General features: G+C 45.4%; 1 long non-coding RNA gene across 1 annotated transcript in view; it reads left to right on the top strand.

Moving 5' to 3' along the window:
• Positions 1-18,776, top strand: part of LOC141510907 (uncharacterized) — a 31,800-nt gene extending 13,024 nt beyond the window's left edge. The window contains exons 3-4 of the long non-coding RNA XR_012475186.1: positions 2,461-2,618; positions 17,906-18,776. This is a non-coding gene — a long non-coding RNA (uncharacterized LOC141510907). The remainder of the gene's footprint in view (positions 1-2,460; positions 2,619-17,905) is intronic.
• The last annotated feature ends 575 nt before the right edge of the window (positions 18,777-19,351 follow it).

Genomic DNA, 19,351 nt, shown 5'->3' with positions numbered 1-19,351 from the left:
ATGGGGAGGAGAGGCGGGAAGAGAACATGAAGCCGTCCACCCCAGAGCGAGGGGGAGGAGTGGTTCTCCAGGTTCAGAGCAATCGGGGAGTCCTCTCACCGGCAGGGGGCCTGGATCCAGACCTGAAGGAGGCCTCTGCTCTGCTTCTGAGCCAAGTGACATTCCCAGACCTTGGCAACGAGGCGTAGTCTTGGTTCGTCCACACCGGTGGTAAATGTCCAGGTGGCAGGGTCATCCCTGACCTCAAGAAACGTCTTCTTTCTGCCCTGTGATTTCCATGACGGTCATGAACAAGAGAGAGGCCATCGAAGTGAGGACCATCAAGTGGCCTGGTCATCTCCTTTCAAGAAGAAAGACCTTGATTCTTCTCTTTTCTTTTTCTCTCCTTCCCAACCAGCCAGGGTGAACCCGGTTTCCCCAGATCAGACCCTTTGCTTGGAGGGGCCCAGAAGAACAGCAGGAAGAAAGAATGGGGCTTGGGCCCACCATGGACCACAGAGGCTTGGCCGCTGGGTCCTGGCTTGGAGGCCACTGAGCTGCCCATGGCAGCCTCTTCTCAGATTATTACCTAATCACTTCAACAGATGGCTCGTTATTAGGGCTGTCAGGATGCGGCCTCTCCAGAGCATTCAGCGTTGCAATTTAATCAAGATGGGGAACACATGTTCCCCTGTTCCATCCTGCTGAAGCCCCCGGTCTCCACACAGGCGTAATGCGTGCCATTGCTGAGCCCGGTCTGTGGTTTGTTTCCAGATCAGACTCAGGCAGGACAATAACGACCCTAGTGGTCAACTCCTCCATGAGGCCCTGAGTCACGGAGCCACCATGCCCCAAGCTTCCTGGAGGAGTGGCTCCCTCGTTTTAGTTATAATACTAGCTGACTTCTACAGAGAAATTGCCTTGTATATGGTCTTTCACCTGAGCGACACTCCACAATGGTTTGAAGTAGCTGTTAGAGGAATTATTATCCCTGGCTTTTACAGATGAGGAAGTGGAGGCTCAGACGACTTGCCCAAATTCATACAACTAGACAGCACCCCAGATGGGACTTGGCTGAGGCCTTCTTGACTCCCAGCCCAGGTCTCTAATCATTGGGCCATACTGGTTCTCATTGTAAAGATATTCGTATATCAAAGGTTCTCACAAGGACCTGATCACATTTAGGGGAGACTCCTCCCATATTTTGACTTGTGCGCTTTTACTCACTTCCTTTGTAGACATAAAATTTACAAATGAAAATTTAAAAAAATTGTGGATTTTTAAAAGTCAATCTAAAAAAACAAATAAAGCTTTATCAGAGTCCATGGAAGATAAAGACCCGAAATCCTAACTGTAGAACTGGAGGGATCTCAGAATCATCTGGACCAACCTTCTCACTTTACAGCCGAGGAACAGAAGCTTAAAGAGAGGCTGAATGACTTGTCCAATGAGGAAACTGAGGCAGAGGGAGAAGTTAAGTGACTTAGTGAAGATCACATGGACTAGAAACGGCAGAGTTGGCAGTGGAGGCCAGGTCCTCTCATTTGCTCTTGACACTATAGAGCACCGTCCTACCAGATGGCTGCCCTTGACTATGGAGTTCTGGGGTCCAGGCATGGCTGCCAACAGGTGGCTCCCTCCATTGTCCCCAGAGCGGTACCTGCCATGCCTCTCCAGGCTCCCCCCAGGCATTGCCCACCATCTTCTCTTTCTGTAGCATATGTTCATCAGTGTGCGTTATCCTCCTGGGAGTGTCCAGCAGGTAGCGTTTAGCAGGTTAAGCATCTCTCCTAGGCAGGCAGGGTGGTGGATGCTATCAAATAGAAATAAAAAAGCTGGTCCTGCCCCCAAGGAGCTGCTAGTCTAGTGGAGGGAGACAATAGAGACCGGACTATGTCCATCTCTCCAGAATCTATATAAAAGGGAGGAAGGGTCATTTGGGGTAGCTACACTGGCCTAGCGGGGGAGTGGAGAAGTCTTTCCTTTCATGACTATATGCTGCCAGAGTTCTCGAGTAGGCCAATGCCCTTTATCAAAGTTGCTGCTTCTCCCCTGTTGCTCGGCCCCCATCACCCAGACGCCTCCCACCTCTTTCCCCTATCCCTCTCTTCTGTACCCTTGCCAATGAGAATTATTCTACATCAATGTGATCCCATCCGACGCTGTCTCCTCCTGTGGGGTGCCTCCTCTGTCTCCCATCTCTCCCCCTTCCCCACTGCCTACACACATGCCCACATCTCCCACATTCTCAAAAGCCATCATCTGATCCCCATTAGCCACTGCTCTATTTTTCTCCACCCTTTTGTTGCTAAACTCTTTGAAAAGGCCATCTGCAGTACATTCCTTCTCTTCATTTCCTCTCACTTTTTAACTTTGTGTAGTCTGGCTTTGGACCAACTGCCAAATCTGACATCCTTTCCCATCTTCATTGTTCTTAACTTCTGATCACCCTCTTCTCATGATACTCTTTTGTCTCCCCAGATTCTCCTCTTGACCTGTCTGGAGATTTCTGCCGGGTCTTTATTGAGGCCTCTGTCAGGAGTCCGTTTCTCTTCCTCTGTACTGCTTGGCTTGGCGATCTCTTCAGCTCCCATGATTCCAAAGATCTCCTCCATGATGATGACTATCTGATCGGATAGGTGAGTTCTAATCTCTCTCCCAACCTTTAGTCTCCTTTGATCTCCAACTATTCATTGGACATCTTTAACCAGAAATCATAAACAACATGTGTAAAGCTGAATGTCTTTCCCCTAACCCCTCCCCCTTTCTTAACTTCCTTTGACTGTCAAGGGCAAAGCCATCTTCCCAATCACCCAGATTTGCAAACCAGGTGTGACCTCCGGGACTCCTCACTGCCCCACAGCTGTTATCCAATCACTTGTCATGCCCCATTATCCCCACCTTTGGGAGATCACCTCATGTCTGGACTGCAGCAGTCATCTGTTGGTCTCCCGGCCTCATCTCTCGTCAAATCACACCTCTTAAACCACAAAGTTCTCCCCTTCCCATTCAGTTCACTCCAGTGGCTCCATATTACCTCCAGAAACAAATCCAACCCCTTTTTGGTTTTTAAGCCCCTTTACAACCTGGCTTCTCCATCCCTTTCTGGTTTTCTTATGATGCACTCCCTTCCATATACTCTTTCATTCAATGACTAATCTCCCGGCTGTTCCTAGCCCAAGACTCCAAGCTTTTTCCCTGGTTATAGCCCACAACTGGAAATCTCTCCCTCCTCATCACTGCCTCTTAGTGTCCCATAGACACTTCTTCAAGAAGCCTCTCTCAGTCTTCCTTAATCTTGGTGCTTTTCCTCAGAGACCATCTCTAACTTTTCTGGCATGTTGTTACCCCATCAGACTGGGAACTCCTGGGGAACACACATAATAGACCCTTCATAAATGCTAATTGAGTGACTGTCTGGTACCCAGAACTGGACAATAATCCTAGAAGCGGGGTTTTCAGTTGGAGTATTTATCTGCTTAGGACAGTGGTCCAACAATCATCCCTAGTTTTTCAGGATGGTTTTTTAGTTTATTTGCTTTGTTTTGGTCTTTGGCTAAAATATCCATGTTCACTAGTTGCCAAAATGTAATTTTTCCTTGAATATTTTGAAATGGTCCTTCAACAGATTTAGCTACAGTCTATTGGATGGATGGCTCTATATAATCAGAGATAAAGGGTTATTAATCACAGCAGACAATGCTCATGGCAGTCTCGATCTCTAACTTCCCAGCCCCCTTATTAAACTTGAGGTGACCTTGTCATGTTCCTCCACTTTTCAGGGGAGGCTCTTTCAGTGTGTCCTCTATCAGCCAGTTTGCCAAGCAACTCTTTCAACAACTGGTATCTGTGACTGGAGATAGAACAGGGATTGTCCCTTTGCCCTGTCACCAGCTAATAGCCTAAGGAAATGCTGCACAAATGGGATTTGACATTCCTCAGATAAGGCATTTATGCTGAAATTGGTACAGCCCAGCCCTTGGCTTCCCAGCCAAAGTGAGTGGCCACAGGAGAGATATGGCCAGGTACAAAATCATCCTCATGCTTACCTGTTTAGCAGTGAGAGGATCATTCATTCCTTTAGGGACCCTTCATGGCTGACAGCATAATTCATTCTTTTGTTAGCATCACTGAGGCAGGAGGATGGGGCTGTCATTTCTCTGGATTTTGTTTCCCAGTCAGGATATTGGATATAGAGGTGAAAAATACAGTTCCTAGGTGTCTGAGCTCCCCCCTTATCTGCTTGGATTGAGAGCCACTGCCTTCTACTTTGGCCAAGGTGATCTCCATTAAGGATGGAGGTGACAACATCTCATTTTAATTAAAAAGGGAGATGAGGGTCTGGTGTATCTTTCATGATCAGCAATAATGACTAAGAATCAGACCATGCTTGTTAATATGACTCGTATGATAGGAAATACCAAATTTCTAAAGCTGCCATCAGAGCATCTTCCCTTTCCAAGTTGGCATTCTCCAAGAAGGGGTCCAGGGCCAACTAGGCCCTGACAAAGGCTGACCAAAATCTCTCATTTTCCCTCTTCCCCTCCCCTGCCTCTTTCACCAGATCATCTTTGGTTTAAGAGATCTGGTTGGAAATCTCAGTTAACCATACCTGCTGGAGAAGATAAGTCAGAGAAATGCCAAGAGTGGAGCATTAAGAGGCAGCCAGTGGCTTGATGGCGAGAGCATCAGACCTGGCCTCTGGCCTCTGTCACTTACTAGCCAGTTGGCCCTGGGCAGATCATTCAACTTCTCTTAATCTCCGTTTCTTCATCTGTAAAATGGAGACCATGATAGTAACTCTCTTAACTCGTTGTAAGGCTCAAAGAAGAGAAAATGAGGAAAGCTCTTTGCCCACCTTAAAATAGTCTTTATTATCAGAAGTAATAGCAGCAGTAGCAGTAATAGTAGTAGTAGTAGGAATAGGAGTAGGAAGAGCCACAGTAATAATAAAGGCAGTAGTTACTAGTAGTAACTGTAGTAGTCACTAATAGTAATAATTGTTGTAGTTACTGCCAGTAGTAGTAGTAAATAAACAGTAGTAGTGACTATGAAAGGAGTAAATGTAGTAGTAAGAGGAGGAGGGGGGGTCCCCTTTTCTGGGATCCTGAGCCCTGCTGCCGACATGGCTTCCATCTTGTGTAGGATTGTACATTTGTATCACTTAGTGATATCTAGGGTTGAATCCAATAAGAGGAAATCAAATGTGGATAAAATCAAATCTTCCACTTGAGTTAAAAAAATTGGACTCATAAGCTCTAAAAAGGGGTGCTATAGATTAAATGGGCATGGATAGTCCACAAGGCTGGTAGTCAGGAACACTCATCTTGCTGACTTCAAATCTGGTTTCAGTCACTTACTAGCTTTGTGATCCTGGCCAAGTCACTTAATCTTTTTGCCTCAGTTTCCTTATATGTAAAATGAAATGGAGAAGGAAATGGCAAACTGCTTCAATATCTCTACCAAGAAAACTCCAAATGGAGAGAGTTGACCACAACTGGGAAATGAATGATTCAACAACAGCAAATGGCTAAATACAGATTCATCTGAAAAGCCCAGGACTCAACACCCCAACAAACAACAGAGACTAAAGCTCAGACATCTCAGGTCCCTGGAGAGAAGAGCGACTAAGGAAGGGATGCCCAAATTTCTGCTGCTCTGGTCACGCCACATCCAGAGTGTGGTGGTCAGTTCTGGGCAGCCCATTTTAGAGAGGACATTAGGAATTTCCAAGGGTTGATCAGAGTGGAGAAGGGCCTTGCATTTGTGACCTCTGAGGATTAGAAGAGGGAAATGGTGATGTTTAGGCTGGCAAAGGGAAGCCAAGGGGAAACATGATGGTTGTCCTTGAATATTAGAAGATATATAACTTAGAGAAGAGATCAAACTTCTCATATTTGGTCTTAAAGGCAGAATCAGGAGCAGTGGTTAGGAGAGTAAGAAGTAAATGTGGAGAACAATAATGTAGGAAGGAATACCCAAATGGATTGAGCTATCCCAAATGGTGCCTGACCTTGGAAGCCTAGGGCTACCTTTCACTGGCAGAGTCTGGAGAAGCCAACCTAGGATTCTGAGGATGGGGTTAGCCTTCAATGGGGCCAAAGCTGGCTGGTCTCCTAGATGAAGTGTCACCTTAGTTGAATCTCTGGACCTAATCCTTGACTTTCAAAACAATCTTTCTCTTTCATTGCTGACTTCTTGATAGTTCCATATGAAGTACCATAGAAAACTATTTTTGTTAATTGATGGGAAATAGTGATGCCATGCCTATATTTGCAGGGATGAATGAGTTCCTTCTGAAGGAAGAGTTTTAACTCAATCCCTGTGGTTATTAGTTCAGCTTGCGAGATAAAAATCCTCCCCAATCCCCTTCTTGTGCAGCTGTGATTCTAATCCTTCCTGTCCAAATCGATTCCATCATCTCTTGCTGATGTTTGGGGAGAGGCGAGTATTTGTTTCTTTCTGGCTTTGATAAGTGGCAAAGAGAGGGATGAGAAGGTCTGACTTCTCCCCTGGGCTATTCCCCCACCCCATCTCCTGCATATCTGGAGCCTTCCCACCCCAGACTCAAACCTGTGAGGTTGTTGGGACTGAGGGAGCAATGGTGATGGATGGGGGTGGAAGGGAGGATGGGGAGGCGCATCCTCTGCAAATTCAATGTGAATCTCCTCAGGAATGAGGGGAGGGTTATGAGGGTTCTACTGCTGGGGTCACTGGGGATTGAATACCCTCATTTTGTTCTTCTGTTTTGATACTCTTCATGGTGCTTCTGTCTATCCCCAAAGTCAGGTGACCTGTATCTGTTAGGGAGGACAGGTTCATGATGTGCTGAAGGTTTCTCCATGGGGCCTCAGACATCCTTCATAGTGATGGCACAGTTGGGTGAAGAACATTTGTTGTTTGCAAACAAAGGAGGAGCTACCCTATCTAAATCAATAATAGAGATTGGAGACCCTCCAGTTAGACTTAGGAGACCATGAATGAAGTGAGACAGTATGACCTAGAGATAGAGGGTCTATCTAGAGGATAGAGAGAAGCTAGGTTCCAAACACACCTTTGACCAAAAGTCTGCCAACTGGGTGACTGGGAGCAAATCCCTAGTTTCTCAGTGACCCACCAGTGACAGACTGGTTGGTTCTTGTCCTTCATTATTGGAGAGGACCAAAATAACATCACTATGTTAGAGACAAATGACAGTGTGTCTGATTGAGGCTGATCAGACCAAAGCAAGCTTGGAATGCTCTACCCTAGGTCAGGCACAGATAGTTCATGTGAACACCTGGATGGGTGGGTCTTCTAAACTTATGTATGTCATCTTTCCTTTGAGCTGCTTTAATTCTGCTCTGCTCATAGAATGCAGCCCCTTCTTTGAGGAGGGCACACCATGCTGGGTAGTCCTGTGCCAGGGTCTCCCATGCTATACAATATCAATTCTAAGTCAATTCTAAACTGTTTTTTTGCAAGGCAGTGGGGTTAAGTGGCTTTCCCAAGGTCATATAGCTAAGCAAGTATTTATGTTTATATTACAATAATCTTATGAGAGTAATCATAATCTCCCACCCCAAAAAGAGATGAGAAACCTCAAGAATAGTGAGAGAGAAAAAATGTAATTTAGTCTGTGTTCAGGTTCTAATGACTCTGTCTCTGAGATGAGTTGCCTTCCCCATCATAACCACTAGAGAAGCTGCTTCAATATTTTTTCCACAGTTGCTATTACTAGCTGAATTTCCCTCCACTCTATTCATCCTCACTCTCCTTTATTCTATTCTGTCTCTCCTTTCATCCTGTCCCTGTTCAGAAGTGTGCTGTATCTGAGTACCCTCTCCCACAATCTTCCCTCTCTTCTATCACCCACACCCCCTTCCCTCCCCCATCTCCCCATTCCCCCTTATCCCATCCCTTTCTTCTCATTTTTCTCTAGGGTAAGATAGATTTCTATACCCTATTAAGTGTGTGTGTTATTTCCTCTCTGAGCCATTAACTACCTGCCCCTAAGGTGGCTCTCTGCTGAACACCTAGAATTAGGGTCCTTGGGGTGTCCTGTAGCTGCCCTTCTCTCCACTCTGAGGATGCTGCACTTTCTGAAGCCTCCTTTTCTTAATATGTTGATATTTTTCTCTGTCTCCTCTGTCTGGAAGCTTTGTTTGCTAGAAGTTCAGTTTTTCTGATTGCATGGTCAATGGAGATGCGGGGAAGGGGAATGTGACCCTTCTTCTGGGTGCACTCCCAGGTGGGTCTGGAGTGAAGACCTGAATTCAAATCTGACCTTGGACAGTTCCTGGGTTGTGATCTTGGGTACATCTTGATGGCCTTTGATTGCCTCAGTTTCCTCAATAGCCAAATGGTGATAATAGCATCTCTTCCCCCATAGGGTTGGTATGATGACCAAATGAGATCATATTTATTAAAAAGCTTTTAACATGATGTCCAGCTCACAGCAGGTGCTGGTTAAATGCCCATTCCCTTTCTTTCTTTCTTTTGTCTCCCTCTGGCACAGATAAAATGAATCTGTCTTTTCAAAGTAACCCAAAACTCAAGTTTGTTTTTTCTAGAAGCTGGGACTGGACTGTTCCTGCTGGGAATCTCCTCTAAGCCAACCGGGCCCAGAGCCGTGTTTGTTTCTTCAGCTGATCCCAATACACTTCATCATCTGGCTCCATCCAATGAGTCTAAGCAAGTCACTTCCTGTCCAGATTCACTACCTTGTTAATACCTAATTTATGTTTTTGATTGATTGAGTGTAGCTCTTCTCATCTGCTCCAGGAACCAGGGCCCAAATCACCCTGTTAGTCACAGGGTGGTTCCATGAACTGAGGAGAGAACCGAGGAAATGCTTCAAGTATCCTTGGGGAGGATAGCAGCAGGAGGCAGAGGGTCGCCTCTACAGAGCAACCGCAGTCAGGAGCTTTCTACTGCCTCCTGAGGTGACATATTCTGGTTTTCTGTAGTTAGAATTAATAGGAAATTTTCTTTTCATCAGACCAACAGTTCCTTCTCTGTGATTTCTGCTGGTTGGTTCTAGATCTGTCCTCTCAGTCCAAGAAGAACTAAATTTGGAGGCATCTTAATTATATGGGGATCTTGAGCTATTCAGCTACATCCTGTTCCTTTCACCCCAGCTTCTCAGCCCGCTCCATAGCACTGGGCAGCGGGCAGTCTGGCTGCCTTCCTCCCAGTTGGCTGGGCACTGGCACAGGCACGGCCCCCTTGGTGCCCTTCAGAGGTGCTGGCTAGGTGTCCTGTGAATATTCTCCTCCTGTTTCTGTTTCCCATGACTCAACTCTCCCCAGCTCCTTTTGTGGATGCTGAATGCAAGGTCACATCCTGGAACAGACTAAGAAGCCCTTCACAAGGTCATTGGATGCTCCAGCCTCCACGCACTGAAAATTCTCCTCAATTTTAACAGTTGGGGCCATCCTTTCCTGCTTGGCCCAAAGCGGGAGAAGTTCTCCAGAGGGGGAGGGCGGATCTGAGGCTCGATGACCAAAGGAGCATTCTTCCAACAGAACCCTGGCATCCTAGGGTTCCTGGGGCTCCTGACTGACACCCTGGGACTCTGGACCTCCAGGAGTTTTCTGTTATGGGTCATGGATCCCAGGCCTTTTAGCTGGCAGGAAGATAGTTTTGCTTGGTTCTGAGGAGCCTTCTGCTCACTTAAGCACCCTTAAGTGCTGGGGAGGCAAATGCGAGGTGCTGCAGCTCTGCCCCAGGAGCTTAGGGGCACTGGGAGACTCCATGAGTTCACCAATGACAAAGGCTATACATGTGCAGATCTGTGGCTATAGGAAGACAGGGCACTGACCCCTGGAAGTCAGGGAGAGCCTCCCGGAGGGGGCGCAGCTCTTGGCCTCCAAGAGATGAGGACGACCCTCTGTGTGCAGTCACAGAGATGGCAGGTTCTGGGGACGGATGGTTCAATGGTGGTGGGTCATTAGCCTGGAGGGGAGTTTGCAGCCAGTGAGGTGGGCTCTCATTTCCTGCACCAGAAGATATAAAGCCAAGCCCCAGTCTCTTTTATCCCTTTCAGTCTTGACAACCTCCACCACTGGATTCAGAACAGCAGCTCCTGGAGGGCAGGGCAGATTGGGGTTTGTTCCAGTGCTGTGAGTGGTTCCTGCTGCCTGCGAGGAGCTTCTTCATGGAGGTGAGAAACCTCCTGCTCCGATTATACGAAATTCATTTTCAAGACTCTGTGACCTTTGGAGCGTCCTCTCCTGCTTGGCAGCCAGCAGCTCTGCCCCCACACTAGCTAGCATTCCTTGGCTAGTCCTTTATAGATTTGCCATGCACTTGAGCCGGGTCATCTCATGTGATCCTCACAACAATCGGAGAGATGAGTGCAATGATTACCTCCAATTTACAGGTGGAGAAAGTGGAAAAGAGAGAGGTTAAAAGATTTACCTGTGATCACCCAAGTAACGAGTAACAGCTGAGGCAGCATTTGAACTCAGATCATCCTAACTCCTAAGTTCAGATACCTATTTGCCTGTCAGACAGTCCAGATCTTTCTGTCTTGTCTGTGTGGATGTCAAAGAGGCCTTCTCTTCCAATATTCCCTTAGAAACCTCCTAGCTATGTGACCTAGGACAAATCTCTTGACCTCTCTCTTTTCTCATCTTTAAAATAGGGTAATAATAATAAATAATAATAATAATAATAATAGTGTCTACTTTTGTTAAAGAACATATCGGCTGCACCTGTAAAGAGCTGTGCAAATGTTATAGATCTATGTTATTTGTCCATTCACCAATCCACCCACCCTCCCGTCCAGCCAGTTAACCAGCCATCCATCCAACTGGGTCTGGGCTAAGTGTCTTTGAGCCCCTTGAGGACAGCCAGAGTGCCCTTAGCAACTCCTCTTTTAGCTTGAACTTAAATTCCCTGATTACTCTTTTTAATTTTTAAATTTTTTTATTTTTTATTTAAGGCAATGAGGTTAGGTGACTTGCCCAAGGGCATACAGCTAGGCAATTATTAAGTGTCTGAGGCTGAATTTGAACTCAGGTGCTCCTAACTCCAGGGCTGGGGTTCTATCCATTACACCACCTAGCCCCCCCCCCACTTCCTCTTTTTGTAACATCATTTCCAGTCTTGGGATCATGCTTCTTGATCGGTGAAATGGAAGTAAAGCCGAGCTCTATAATTTTCCTTTTCTCTATTATTCATTATCGTGAATGATTATTGGTTAATTGATGGATGACTTCATCTTTATAAGGTCTACAGAGATAAGGGCTTTTTCATTCCCATAGATTAAGTCCTCGTTCTTTCATCATCCTCCCTTGTTCCCAACAGTTAAGTCACATGAGTTAAAATGCTCTTTTAATTTTTAAAATTCATAATGTACATGTCTATAGATCTTCCCAACAGGAGTGAGAGATATAAAGTATAAGCATTAGAATTTCTATTTTTTAGAAATGAGAAAATGAGGCTCAGATTAAGGATGTTCATCTAGAATTTTCTTAGCAAAAATCTTTCATGACCATGCCACGTCTTTTACCACACACGCCTTTAAAAAATGGACTCAGTGATTAATAGATGAATCAATAAGCAGGCATACCTGCAACATGCCAGTAACAGTGCTGTGTGGGGCAACACAAGGAGAAGAGTCACTGCCATGAAGATATAGCAGGAAGTGAGCTCTGTGCCTATTGATGGTGCTCATTCCCTCTTCTCTGTCATCAGAGTCCTTTGGAGATGACTTTCCTAAGAGTCCTCTGACTCTACCTTGGGAAGCCACTTCCCTTTTAGTCTCTTGGAAATCGGGTCTGAGTTTAGAAGAGATGTCAGACAGCTCCTGGCACTCCAAAGGGGCCTATTCTTGGGGTTCCCCTTTGAGGCTTCTTTTTACTTTTGCATTTCCCACCAATTCTTCCTTTTGGACCAAAATCCAGACTAGATGAACAGCAACTCTGAAAGATGCAAAGAGGAAGAAGAGCCCCAGAATGCTCTGAGCTGCCTCCTTTCCAATGTCATTCTGCCAGTTTGGGGACCCATTATGTCAGGAACTCAACCTGCGAGTCCTTCATCTCACCTGGGGGCCTATACTACACCCCCACCACTGTAGCCTTTCTATTTCTCCTTCCTTTGTTCCTTATTCACATGTTCTCCCACATCCTTCAACTTCGAGGTTGTCTGATGGATAGAGCCAGGGCTGGAGTCAGGAGTTCAAATCTGCCCTCAGCACTTGTGTAACACTGGGCAAGTCACTTAACCATCGCCTGCCTCGGTTTCCTTAAGTGTGAAATGGGACTCAGTGTAGCACCCACCTGCCAGGGTTGGGATGAACATCATTAGGGTTAATATGTAAAGCTCTGGGAAACAGCAGTCACTTTACAAATGTGTGTTTCCCTCCAAATCAGACTCATGGAGCTCCATTCAGGTAAATGGAATATTGATCTGCAGTGCTGGCTTCTCTTCACTCCTACCTAGACTGTTTTTCTGGAACAAACCTGTCAAGGAGTAAGAACATAGCTGGGATCGATGATGTCTACCTACATGGGGTAGAACCCAAGGCAAAGACAGCCCCATTCCAAGTTGCTCCCAGTCAGATCCAAGGAGATCCCAGCAGGAACTGACTCTTCCAGCCCAGCCTCTACTGGAGCTATGACAGAGGGAAGACATCCCTCTGGGTCTACAGCAGCTCATCACGCACGTCGCCCCACGACTCTGGGATTCCTGTGTGATGGGAGTCACTCCTCTCCACGTCCTTGGCCATGTTTCATATAGTGATTCCTGCATCTTGTGAGTTACTCTGTAGACACCAGGAGGGCTTCAAAGGAATGGAGGCAGGGGACTCTAGCTGAGGAGTTTTTGAAAGGGTCTCAAATCTCTATCAGGGAAAACAAGCTTCTTCACAACCTTCCTCAGGGTTCATGAAGGTTAGACTGAGGGGTTGAAAGCTCCTCCTGTTGAGCTTTTGAGGACAGCCCAGAAACAGATTGTGTCTACATCCTGAGAGTCCCCTGAGGGCTGGCTCCTAGCCAAGACTTGGTGGACATTACCTAAGTGGTGGGCAGTAACACCTGTGCCTCACTTGGGCAGCTGGTTTCATCTCTTTGGGCTTTAGTTTCTTTTTTTTTTCTAATGCATTTTTTTAAGGTTTTTGCAAGGCAAATGGGGTTAAGTGGCTTGCCCAAGGCCACACAGCTAGGTAATTATTAAGTGTCTGAGACCGGATTTGAACCCAGGTACTTCTGACTCCAAGGTCAGTGCTTTATCCACTATGCCACCTAGCCGCCCCTGGGCTTTAGTTTCTTAGGAATAACAATAGCACCTACCCCCAAGGCTGCTGGGAAAGTAAAGAGATAATTTATTGTTTCAAAACTTAAAGTACTTTTAAAATGAATATATTAGTTCCTGGCCATTATGATTGTATTTCCCTGCCTTTTTTCCTTTGAGGGACACAGGTTCAACAAGGGGGTAGCTGGCTCTAAGAATGCTCTGTTTCTAAATCATTTCTAAACATTAACTTAACTTCAGACACTCTGAGCTTGAGATTCTTGTCCAGTGACCAGTGAATGGAAATGCTATCTGAGGAATGTTGAGGTTTCCATCATCAATTAACACCATGATGTGGACCAGAGTGACTGAAAGGACAGTGATGTCTTTCAGGGAAAAAAATAGAGAAATTTGTGAGAGAAGGGGAGGTTTGCAAGGAAAGATAATAAAGAGAAGTTTGATCATTTTCTATTTGAGATGCCACCAATACATTATTTAAAATGTCTACTAGGCAATTGAATATTTATGACAGGGGCCAAGGAAATGGAGTCTATTTGACTAAAGGGGATAATTTGATCCATAGAACCTAATGAGGGAGAAACGATAAAAAGTGATGAGGAGAGAGCCCAAGACAGAGCCTTGGGGGAGACCCAACTTTTGGGGGTGCAATATGGATGATGAATCAGCAAGTGTGTCAGTTGTGCTTCTCACAACTATCAACTAGGGAAACCACTTCTGAGTAGCAGAACCCAGCCAGCCCCATTCATTGCTATACACAGAGATGCTAAGGCAGCCAGGGACCCTGAAGGAAGAAAGGAGGTAGCAGGAGTCAGACATACCAAATCCCCCCACTGCCTTGGTGGCCATCTCCTCTCATTGCCCTCAGTCATCACCCTGGGAAGCAGCCCCAGTGGATGCACAGCCTGGGAACTGCCTGCTTGTGTAGGTGCTACAATCACAGCTACCAAGGACCCAAGTCCTGGTCAACAAAATACTTTTATCAGTGGACATCAGTAACATTAAGGAAGAGGCATGCCCACCTCATTGGCTGCCTAATCCCAAGCCTCCTAAGGACCAGGGGACTTCCCCCCCCTTGACTTGCCACTGAAACCTTTCCTGGATGTCATCTCCTCTACCGAAATGGGATCTCCTGGAGCTCAAGGACTGTCGGACTTTTCTACTTGTATTCTGGTGATGAGCACCGGGCTTTGTATATGGTAGTTGCTGAACTGATGCTTCATTCATTCAGTCAATAGGGAAAGAATTGAGTAAGAGTGCTTAGCCATGTGAGTGAAGAACGAAGGGATGCCAAGAAAACCCAGAGAAGAGAGTATCCAAGGAGAGGCAGAAAGGTGGAGGAGGAGGAGGAGGAAGATTGAGAAAGGTCATGAGATGGCACCCTTAGGAGATCCCAGCTAACTGAAGAGGGAGTGTTCCTGGGAGTAGTGAGGTTAGTAAGGCTTCCAGGACTTTAGAACTGAGAGAAAGGGAAGACATTGCTAATGGATAGAATCAATCAAGTTTTTATTGTGCTTGGACTGTGTCAGACACTATTCCAAATGGTAGAGGTCAAAAGAAAGGCAAGAATAAAGCCCTCAAGGCAACTTTTGGATGGCAACCCATCCAAATACTAGCCATCTACAGATCCACTCCAAAGAGATGGAAGGAAACCTTGGAGGGGAATGCTCTAGCAGCTGGGGGACCAGGCAATGTCTCCTATGTCTTACAGGAAACCAGGGAACAACAATGCAGATGCCTAGAGATGTAAGATCTCCTCTTGTGTATGAGGGTCAGTCCAGTTTGAGTGGTGGTCAGCTCTCCTTCTTGTCTGCCGCCATGATGTTTGCTGCCGGCAAGCCTGGCCTCAGTTCAGTCCCCTATAGGTTAGGTTTGCTATTGAGGTGAGATAAGAAGCTCGCAGGTCATCCAGCTGATAATGAAGGACTTTCTTGGCCATGGCAGGGGGGCATGACCTTCAACAAGGATATGCATCAAGCTTGATATTTGAGTTGATTTAGCTGAGCCCAGCCCTTTGCCTGAGTTACCCTTCATGGTCAGCCAAGTCTCAGGGCAAAGTTGGAAGTCCTTGTGGTGGCTTGTGCTTAGACCATCAGGAAATGATGTCAACAGCTGGAACCTTGGGTTAGCTCCAGAACCATTTCAGTACCTTGTAAGGAAAACGAGCCCATCCTCCTTGGGGTTAGGATATGGTTTTGGTTACGGCTGTTTGTTGATTGAGAAAATCATAGGGAGTCAGGAACGAAAGAAATTAAGAAAAACCACTCTAGAGAGTTGTGGGCTACAAACCCAAGCCACAAAGGTTGGAAGATTTCTCCATGGCGATACCAAAGACCAGGGTGCTGAAATGGAAAAGTCCCATTCAGAATGGCAATAAAATGACATGTCTGGGAGTCCATTCAGCAGTCCACATTCAATATTTGTATAGACATTATTATGAAATACCACTTAAAAGAAGTGACTGGAAATAACTGGAGGTGTATCCAGTGCTTGTGGCTATTGGGCTAAAATGAGGAAACTGAAAATATTGCTGGAGTTATCTAGATTTAGTGTTATACCAAATAAATACCAAAGAAATGGTTCAAAATACCAAAATTCACTTGGAAGCACCAAAGATCTAAAAATCCCAATGGAAATAATAAAAAAAGACATCAAACTTTCTTGGAAGAAGTCATCAAACCATTTGATGATGGTTTGAAAAAAACTGGATCAATGGAACAGACCCTCTAAGGATGAATCAGAAAAGTTCAATTCAATAGACCAGTTTTCAATAGATCCTGGAAGATTTGAAAGGGGAAAATGTCCAAAGCTTTCAAAAAAGGGAGGAGAGGGACTTGCAAACATCTGTGAGTTTAGCTTCCATTTCTGGAAAGATTCCAGAATTTATCAGGATGACCTGATTATAAACAAACAGTAAAGGAAGTCATGACCCCAAATGGCTGGTCTGGCCTCCTTGATGAAAGGTCATGCTAAGCCACCTTTGTTGCCTTTTGAAGACAGGACCAGAGGAAGGCTCCAGGGCAGAGGGTCATGGATTTGGAGCTGGCAAAAATGCAGGGCTCCTCTGGTCCAGCTGCTCATTTGATACAGGAGCAGCCTGGGGAAGGAAGGGATTAAAGGACTTAGTCAAGGGTTACACAGTCAAGCAGGAGTCTAAGGAGGTTTCTGCCTCCAAGGCCTCTGCTCTCCCAGCTCTTTCATACTGTCTCAATATAGAAATATGCTTTACCTGGGTTTTTTGTGTTATAATGGTAAGGGAGAGGAAAAAAGAAAGAGAGAGATAGATGGACAGACAGAGAGACACAAGGACAGAGACAGAGACAGAGAAATATCATTCTGCATCAATGAAGGGAGTATCCACCTTAAAAAAACCACAGGATGATTACTGGTTAATTAAGTAAATACATAAATGAAAATCTTTTTAAAGGAGACCACTTTTATTGAGGCATGAAAGCCTCAGGTAGAAAGCCATGGCAGATTCAATGATCTCTTTATTCAGGATTCACCACATGTGCTAGATATTGGAGAGCTCTTTAGTGAAGGTTTGCTACTTGCCATGGTGTCATCATTGGTCTTTTAATTGTGAGAACCCAACTGAAAGGGAAATGATAAATTCATTTGAGGAAAGATTCCATATTGGGAAGTGGTCTTCCTGAAGCATCACATGGACTTGGGGGCCATTTCAAAGGTCTTTCCAGGATGGTGAGGAGCACTGATACAGGATAATAAGATATGGCATTCCAGTCAAATTCTACATGCATTTGGAAAACTCTATTGAGTTTTGAACTTCTCGCCAAACTCACCATCTGTCTCAGACAGATAAAATTGGAGTAATGTGATTGACAGTCTTCAATTCAGAATTTACTGTCTCGATTTGGAAATCCTCCCTAGCTCTTCTCTGTGGGTTTAGGTTTGTTTTAATCCCTTCTTGGCTGCATTTTATAAGTGGTGAGGCAGCGGAGGATGGGGAAGTGTGTTGTTTTCTCCCCAAGGCCTCCGGATTATCACGCCTCCACCTAACCTATTCTACTATAAGGAGCCAGAATATTGGACTAGCAGGATTTTCTACTGCTTAGATGCTGGTGGATCCTTTAGAAATCTGCTTTGGAAGAAGCCCTGGGCAGCCCCACAGGGAGGGTTCTAAGGCTTGCTGAGCTAATTTTATGAACCAACTCCAAACTTGGAAAGGGCAGAGAGCATACTCTGTAAAAGGGGACCCACGCTTTATTAACAGAATGGAATGAAAAACAAATGTGCATTAGCCATGCTCACTGCACTGCTTCACAGGATGCAAGGCTAGTACTGGGGGAATCTCCAAGGCTAAATTAGTAGATAGTCAATCTGCAGGAACCCCCGATTGGCTTAGGTAGACTTTAGAGGAAGAATATGTTTACACTGGAGGTTTGGTGGAGGCATAAGGACACTGGTGGCATTCTGTTGTATGAGATGTGTACCTTACCTTGTATAAATATTTGGATCAAAGAAAGCCCAAGAAGCAAACATCTTTAATTCCTATAGTGAAGACCCTTGAGAATGGAATGTCTATAGAGAAGAGACTTTTTCATGATGGAACTGTTATAGGGAATCTGGGATGAACCTTTCTTTTTTAATCCAGGGAAAAGAGGATTTGGGCAAGAGATAGCTGGAAGATCCTGCATGTCTAATATAAAAATGAACATTTCTCTCCCAGGTCCAGGTGAATACAGGATTGGAGTCCGTGCATATTTAGGGAGGGGAATCCTAGAGCAGCCTTGATTCTTCATGTCCTGTGGCTGGAGAGTGTGAAACTGTCTTCTGTTGAAGCATTCTGGGAGACGGTAGTCCTTGGTCATTACTACAGGTTGCACTGAATCAGAAGAGCCTGCTCACAAGGAGTCCTGGCACTTACATAGCATTTGCACATTCACCACATCTCTGTGAGGTAGGTACCATTGTGGTCTCCAGTTTTCAAGGGAGAGTCACCTGACCAGCAAAGTTAGAGGAAGAAATGACTTTTAGAATACATTGAGTCTAACTTTCTCATTTTGCAGGTAAGGAAACTGAGACAGGTAAGGAAACCAGTGGCATTATGAGGATAACACAACTAGGTGGAAATTGAGCCCAGGTCTTCTAATCTCAAGTCAAACTATCCACATTCATGTGAAATAGCCATACTCAAATCCTGTCCTAGGGACCATCTGGCTCTAGGACCCTGGCCAAGTCATTTCATCCATTTGCTTGGTTCCCCACCATAAGATGGGGGTGATAATAACACCTGTCTCCAAGAGTAGTCATGAAGATTGAGATAATATTTGTAAAGTGTTATAAGAATTAAATCTATTTATTATCAGATAATTTATTGTCACTGAGCCCTCAGAAGTCTTTCGGTCTAGCTTGTACTTGAACAATCCTCCCCTCTGCCCCACCCAGATTGAAGACCTCTAATAAGAGCCCATAACCTGCCAAGGCATTTTGTTCCAGATCTGGAATGGCATCAATCATTTGATGCTCTGACCAGAGATAACTTTTCCTCAGTCATTTCTTTTCAGGTGATAAGGGGCAGAGTGGAAAACAATGACATCACACTGCAATAAAACCTAAGTCATCCCTAATGCTCTGGGTGGGCTGGGGATGAGGGCATGGGGTGAGTTTGACACCTCTGGATTTGGGGTCAGAGGATTCAGCTTCAAATTCCACTTGGATGACCCATGGAATGCTGGGTGACCAAGCAGCCAGCATGGATTGAGCACCGCCTTGTGCTGGCTGCCGTGTTGGACACTGGTCTCTGATTCTTCATTCATCCAATGGAGAAGTAGAGAAGAGAGTCTTGATGGAGCTTGCCACCTCTGACACTAGGGGTCTTGGAGAGATTTAATCTAATCTCCTTATTTTACAGATAAAGAAACTGATATCTAGACACAGCTCCAGGTCTTCACAGACACACACACACACACACACACACACACACACACACACACACGTATGTGTCCGAGTCAGGATTGGAATCCAGGTCTTATTGATTCCAAGTTCAGAACTCCATCCAGGAAACCAGATTACAATTATGCTTTGATGATGGTTTTAGCCCCCAATCACTTGATCTTCCAAGCACATCCTGGCCATTTCATGACATGGATTGATGCCTTTTGAAGGACAGCCC

The sequence above is a fragment of the Macrotis lagotis genome, chromosome 2 (genome assembly GCF_037893015.1).
Source record: "Macrotis lagotis isolate mMagLag1 chromosome 2, bilby.v1.9.chrom.fasta, whole genome shotgun sequence".
Classification (NCBI taxonomy): domain Eukaryota; kingdom Metazoa; phylum Chordata; class Mammalia; order Peramelemorphia; family Peramelidae; genus Macrotis; species Macrotis lagotis.
This window is presented reverse-complemented; position numbering and strand designations above follow the sequence as displayed.